This window comes from Agelaius phoeniceus, chromosome 8, assembly GCF_051311805.1.
Source record: "Agelaius phoeniceus isolate bAgePho1 chromosome 8, bAgePho1.hap1, whole genome shotgun sequence".
Taxonomy (NCBI): Eukaryota; Metazoa; Chordata; class Aves; order Passeriformes; family Icteridae; genus Agelaius; species Agelaius phoeniceus.
The window spans coordinates 5,145,001-5,151,978 of record NC_135272.1 but is presented as its reverse complement, the minus strand read 5'-3'; the positions used below and the strand labels follow the sequence as shown (position 1 = coordinate 5,151,978).

The window sequence follows — 6,978 nt, the reverse complement described above, 5'->3', positions numbered from 1 at the left end:
GGGTTCCAGTGCAGGCATCCACCGAGGGCAAAGGAGCTTGGGAACACAGGTCTCCCCCGGGCCTTGGACAACAGGTTAACCCCTGTGCCTCAGAAATCAGGTCTGCCCCGGGGGCCTAGGACATCAGGTCTACCCCAGTGCCTAGGAAAACAGGTCTACCCCAAGGGGCCTGGGACAACAGGTCTACCCTGGGGCCCGGGACACCAGGTCTACCCCAAGGGCCGGGCTACCATAGGCAAAGGCCGATCCGGGACAACAGGTCCACCCAAGGGCCTGGGACAACGGGTCTACCCCGGGGTGCCCAGGCGGCCGTGGCCTAAGGCCGGCCGCGGACGACAGGTCTGTGCAGTGCCTGGGCTGCCTTGGGCGAAGGCCGGCCCGGGGACAACAGGTCTACCCAGGGGCTGGGCTGCTGTAGGCGAGGTTCTGCCTGGGAAAACAGGTGGCCGCGGGCCAAGGCCGGCCGCGGACAAGAGGTCTACCCCAAGGCCTGGGCTGCCCTAGGCAAAGGCCAGCGGTGGACAACAGGTCTACCCCCGCCACCGGAGATGGCACCAAGCGGGTTACCCCCCCCGCCCGCACCGCGTGCCCGCACACGCGGAGGGCCTCGGGGAGACCTGCCGATGATGACCGCTGCTGCCACTGCCTGCGCGGCCAAGCCCCTGCCCCGTGTGTCGGGCCTGGGACCCGCGCGGAGGGAAGTCGAACCCGCGCGTGGCTGTAGCAGGGGTGGGGTGGGGCGGGGCCACTCTCTCTTTCGGCACGGGCGCCTGGAGCGTGCCCGCGCTGGCAGCACGTGGCCCTTCACTCGGTGCCCAGCCCCCGGACCCCGCGTATCGGGCCTGAGACCCGCGTGGAGGAGAGCGCCAAGGCAGACCGCGCCAGCCCAGGCGCCCGGCGCGCCGGGCACTACCAGGCCCCCTGTTCGCCCCAGCCCACCGACAGAGAGAGATCGAAAGAGGAGGAAGCTGACCGCGCACAGCCCGCACGCCAGCGCGGTGGGCTGGCCGGCCGCTCGCGTGTTCGACAGCGACAAAAGCTTGTGTTGAGGGCTGATTTCAATAGATCGCAGCGAGGGAGCTGCTCTGCTACGTACAAAACCCTGACCCAGAATCAGGTCGTCCATGAATGATTTAGCGCTGGGTGCCCCACGATCATGCGGTACACGACGGGGGAGAGGTGGCGCCGCATCTGTCCACCCCTCCACTCCCAACCACGAGCGGCACTCCTCACCGGGCCCGCCCGCGGGCGGCTATCGCGAGCCCACTGAGGCGCCAGCAGCACTATGGTATCGCTACATCTAGGCGGGATTCTGACTTAGAGGCGTTCAGTCATAAGCCCGCAGATGGTAGCCTCGCGCCAGAGGCTCCTCAGCCAAGCGCACGCACCAGGGGTCTGAACCTGCGGTTCCTCTTGTACTGAGCAGGATTACTATTGCAACAACACATCATCAGTAGGGTAAAACTAACTAGTGGGTGAACAATCCAACGCTTGGTGAATTCTGCTTCACAATGATAGGAAGAGCCGACATCGAAGGATCAAAAAGCGACGTCGCTATGAACGCTTGGCCGCCACAAGCCAGTTATCCCACAGGGTTAACTTTTCTGACACCTCCTGCTTAAAACCCAAAAAGCCAGAAGGATCGTGAGGCCCCGCTTTCACAGTCTGTATTCGTACTGAAAATCAAGATCAAGCCAGCTTTTGCCCTTCTGCTCCGCGGGAGGTTTCCATCCTCCCTGAGCTCGCCTTAGGACACCTGCGTTACGCTTTGACAGGTGTACCGCTCCCCACCTGACGCTGACCCTGGAGCGGGTCGCGGCCGACGCGTGCCGGCCGCTTGGTGCCAGAAGTGAGAGCCCCCCTCGGGGCTCACCCCCCCGCCTCACCGGGTAAGTGAAAAAACGATCAGAGTAGTGGTATTTCACCGACGGCTGGGATGCCAGCGGGCGGGTTGCCCCGCACCGCTGAGCGTGCGCCCGGCCTCCCACTTATTCTACACCTCTCATGTCTCTTCACAGCGCCAGACTAGAGTCAAGCTCAACAGGGTCTTCTTTCCCTGCTGATTCCGACAAGCCTGTTCCCTTGGCTGTGGTTTCGCTGGATAGTAGGTAGGGACAGTGGGAATCTTGTTCATCCATTCATGCGTGTCACTAATTAGATGACGAGGCATTTGGCTAGAGATCAAACACATATAAATAATATATGTCCCTTTTCCGGGTAAAGGTGGCCCGTCCACCTTGGACAAATCCGGTTAAGCGGTACAAGTCCAGTAGGATTGGTCCGACTCAGGTGGTATTTGACGCGTTGGGAATTAAAGTTCCTGTCCCTACCCACTATGAGCTACCTAACTGGCTTGTGGCTGCCTTGCAAACCTAGCTAGCGTCTAGTTTATTAAAATATAAAAGTAATAAGCATACATCTATAAATCAACACTGCTACAAAAGATCCCCCCAAGATACAAAATAGTAAAATGCAAAAACCAAGAGGTACAAGGTACAAAAATACAAAAATGTCTATCCTATACATTTGATTTCCTAGCTCTACTGGCAAACATATGTACAATGTCCACAGATGAGATGAGCGCGTCCATGGATAAAGTCCTTGCAACAGTGATCTGCCTCGATCTGGGAAGTCCAAGAGTGTCCAAAAAGTTCAAAGTTCCCCTTGTACCACTTCCTCCGCGTTCCAAGGGGAAAACCCATAAAAACAACGTCCTTAGCGTTGGTGAGGCTCCGCACTTCAGTTTCCAAATGTTTGTACTTGTTCACCTTCTCCGCGGCAGCTTCCTCCAGTGCCATCTTTGTCGACTCGAAACGTACTGTCACATCCACAACAAGTGCATGGTCCTCTTTCATGAATATCAGGTCCGGTTTGTAAAGTTCCTTGGTGGCATCCCTTATGTGCAGCTCCTTGAACACCACCCAGTCTCTCTTTTTCACCTCCTCAATAAGCCTCTCGCCAATGCGATTGTGCCTCTTGATTCTGGCGTCCTTCGTCACTGGGCAGAAGCCGATGATGTGGCCGCAGGTCTCAAGGTCCGCCTCGCAGTGTCTACAAAACTTAACACAGTTATCTCCCCTCCCCCGCGCGAGAAATTCCCTCGTGGGATAAACATTGGCCCTGAGCTGTAAAGCCGTGAGGAGTTTCCTGTGAGGTATACGTCTATAATATTGAAGCCAATTATTACTAATTGTGTCCCCCTTAAAATTTTTAACTCCACGGCCTTGGGATTCCAATTTTGTCCACTTTTTAAACTCCTTTCTCCTCCAATCACATGGTTTGGGGAACTTACTTTTAGGGTTCGGTGCTTCCCACTCCAAAAGTGTTTCTGCAGTCGCGGGTGGTACAGATGCCGGTAGTGCATCCCAAATTGACAGCATCGCCGCTCTCTTCCCTCCAGCTTGAATCCATAGTTTCTCATACAGCTTCTCCATCTCAGCTTTCTCCAGGAAGGTCTTCATCGTCTCGTCCGGAGACTGTGCAATGCAATGCAGTCTCTGGGCCTGCACACTGGGAATCAGTCCTGCCAATTTGATGACGCCCAAACCGCCATCCCTCGTGCTCGAGTACAAGATGGCATCACCCGTGCACGGAGGTAGGTGCATCCAGTCCTTAACCGCTGTTCGGATCTTCAGGTCAAGGGCTTCAAGGGCCCCTGCTTTCATCTCTGTGTGGTCAGCCAGGTAGGTCAGTCAAGGAATGGTTATGTTTTGAGGATGTCAAGTTTTTGCAGAGGTTTAAGTGGGGCTCGGTCAATGCGTTCGAGCCAGACGTCTAGTTTTGCGGAAAGGTCGGTTTTTGCAAACCCAGTCCAGGGGTCGATCTGCAGGCCAAGGTATTTCTCCGATTCCCCGGGGTTAATCATGTTCAGGGGTGTGCCGTTGATGCTCCATGCAGTGCAGTTGTTGACAGCGTAAGAGTCTTTTGTGGGCTTGATGTAGAAGCCGTGGCACTTTTGTCCCTGCGTTTTGAGACCTGTGAGATCGCAAAAGGTCTCCAGAATCTTGATGTTCACGTTCATGTTCTCCCAGGAGTCGCTCAACAAGACCAGATCGTCAGCGAATGCCATGGCAGTTATCGTACGCTCTCCACGATGGAATCCTTTGCCACTCTCTTCCAGCTTGCACAGCAAGGGGTCCATTGCCATGTTGAATAGAAGGGGTGACAGCGGATCACCCTGCTTCACTCCAACCTGGATCTGTGTTCTTCTTGACGGTACTGATGTCCTTGTATATATTGTCCACCAGTCCGACGACGTGGGGATCCACTCTCCGTTGCTGTAAAACGTGTAAGATGTGCTGGTGGCTCACGGGGTCAAAAGCCTTAGCAATGTCCACGAATATAACACCCAGTGGTCTATGTTCATTTTTGGCAGTCCGAATTATAGTTTGTAGGAGCTTCAGGTTCTCAGAACATCCTGCCGCACTGATGAAACCTCTCTGCCTTGGGTTGAGGGGGCACGCCTTAGTCATCCTCGCCATCACGATCCTGGAGAACAGCCTCAGCAAGATGGAACCAATCATGATGGGTCTCAAGTTGCTGATGTCTTTTAGGCACTCCGGTTTTGTCGATTTGGGGATCAAAACAGTCCTGCACCCCCTCACCATGTCCGGGATGTCACCAGATGTTAGCCACAGGTTGAAGAGCTCAGCAGTCCGGGTATACCCGGGATCCATCTTCCTGATGTCCCCAAGGGCAATCCCATCTGGACCTGGCGCCGAGCCCTTGCTCATTTCCCGCACGTTCTTTTCAATTTCTTTGGCCGTAATTAAGTCCCTGAAGGCCTTATGGTGGGCCTTCCCTTTAATTTCAAAGTCTCCAAAGACTCTCAAGTCTCACACCAAACTGTCCAGGTGTTTCCCATCTGGCCTTGAATACCGAATAAATTTCACTGGGTGATATATCACAGGACAGACATTCGATGTCGTCCAAAATGATCTTCGCTAATTTCCCCGTCTAGATGGAATAAACGCTGAAAGCGGAGGTAGTTACCTCTTTTGATCGCTCTGTCCTTCATCCACTTCTGAAACTGTTTTCTTGGCTGCTCCTCCCGAGTTTCCTTTTTGCTTTTCCCCCAGAGCGCTGTTCTTATTTGGCTCACTGATTCCAGGCAACCAAAGCAGTCCTGTGCTGTCTGATTGAGCAGTGGTCGCACCTTTTGGCCTTCTAATAACTGTTCAAAAGCTCTGGGGAAGTTGTTAATTGTCCCATCTAATAAACGTTCTTTGATCCTTTTCTGATAACGAGCCTGCAGTCGCCCCACCCTCTGCTGGCCAACGGTTTCCCAGGGACCATTATCCCTATCAAGGTGGTGTCCAGATGTCTCTATTGTTCCCTTCCCAGCAGCTGGTCCTCTCGGCTGGTGGTTCCCCCCAAGTCGATTGTTCACAGTTCCTGCCTGGGATTGATGACTTGACCCAGGTTCTGATTTCAAGTTCCCAGCTGCTCCCCCACCCACTCCATTCTTCCTGAGCAGCATTCTCCTTTTATCACTAATCTGCTTAGCTGTTTTGCTTGTTAAGTGTTCCGCTATGAGCTTATTAATGTTTTTGTGACTCTCGAACTGTACCTGCAGCTTGACAAGTAGCTCTTCCTCCTCCTTTGTCCAGCATCTTTTGTGGGCTCCTCAGCTTGATGTTTCTTTCGGTTGGGAAGCATCAATCCTCTCCTGGTTTCTAACCAGTGGATGTGCCAATCTTTTGTGTTGTCCTAGGCCAATTTTAGTCATAAAATCTCTACTGCATACCTCACATATCCACTCTCCCACTGGAGGTCCCGCATCCTTCAGACCCTTGCACTTTGCAAAATGACAAACAGTACTGTGATGGTTAAAATCCTCCCTCCCACACTAGGCACACCGAAAGCACACCCTCTTCCTCCCGTGAGACCCCTTAAGGTGTTCAATTAGGGCCAACATCGAGTTGACCTGGGTACCACAGCAAGGACATGGTGGATTTTTGTCAGGAACAGTCACCTTCACGATGTCATCCGGTGCCTGTTCACTGCGGACCTTGGGCACTGGAGGCAATGCCTCTGGTGTACCCTCTTCCCCCTTCCCACTGCCTCCCTTCTCAAGTACATTCTGATCATCGTCCTTAGGGGGACTAGGATTTAAGTCGTCCGCCTCACTCAGTTGTGGTGTAGGCTGTTCAAACACCTCAGGAAACCCGTTCAACACCCCCCCATTAACAGAAAAATGAACCACCCCCTGTACATGCTCCTGCAGATCTGACCTATACAGTTCTAAAGAGAAATTCACCAGCAAGCCCAATTCATTTTCTGTCAATTTGGTGGTTGTAGATGTTACAAAATCATCTCAGGAGGTCTGAGTGCCCACCGATACCCCAGTAAGGTGTAACGGCCGCCCCCAGTTTCCGCTTCCGAGAAACGGATTCGGATTTGGAATAGCCGAGTCATGACTGGATTCAACATTGGGAACGGAATGGGTGCTCAGCCCACCTCCAAACCCATCGCCCCTGTCCAACCGGGGGGCCAGGTTTCAGGTAGAAAGAGAGTCATAGTTACTCCCGCCGTTTACCCGCGCTTCATTGAATTTCTTCACTTTGACATTCAGAGCATTGGGCAGAAATCACATCGCGTCAACACCTGCCTTGGGCCTCGGAGATGCTTTTTTTTAATTAAACAGTCGGATTCCCCTGGTCCGCACCAGTTCTAAGCTGGCTGCTAGGCACCAGCCAAGGCAGGGCGCCAGCCCGGGGAACCCCTCCGGGGACCCTCCCCCGCGTGAACCGCTTGGCTGACGCCGGCCGTGGCCGCGCGCACGCCGGCTGCGCACCGCGGGAACCCCGCCAGCGGGAACCGACGGGGCGGCGGCGTGCAATGACGACGGCGGCGGCCGCCGCTGGGGTGCTGGCCGCAGCAAGGCGGAGGGTAGGCGGGGGGGGCGGGCAGCGCCCGCTGCAGCTGGGGCGATCCACGGGAAGGGCCCAGCGCACGTCCAGAGTAAACGCCACGCGC

At 54.7% G+C, this 6,978-nt stretch overlaps 1 pseudogene; it reads right to left on the bottom strand.

Annotated features, from left to right (window-relative positions):
* Positions 1-1,032: 1,032 nt before the first annotated feature.
* LOC129124142 (28S ribosomal RNA) overlaps positions 1,033-6,978 on the bottom strand; it is an 8,514-nt pseudogene continuing 2,568 nt past the window's right edge.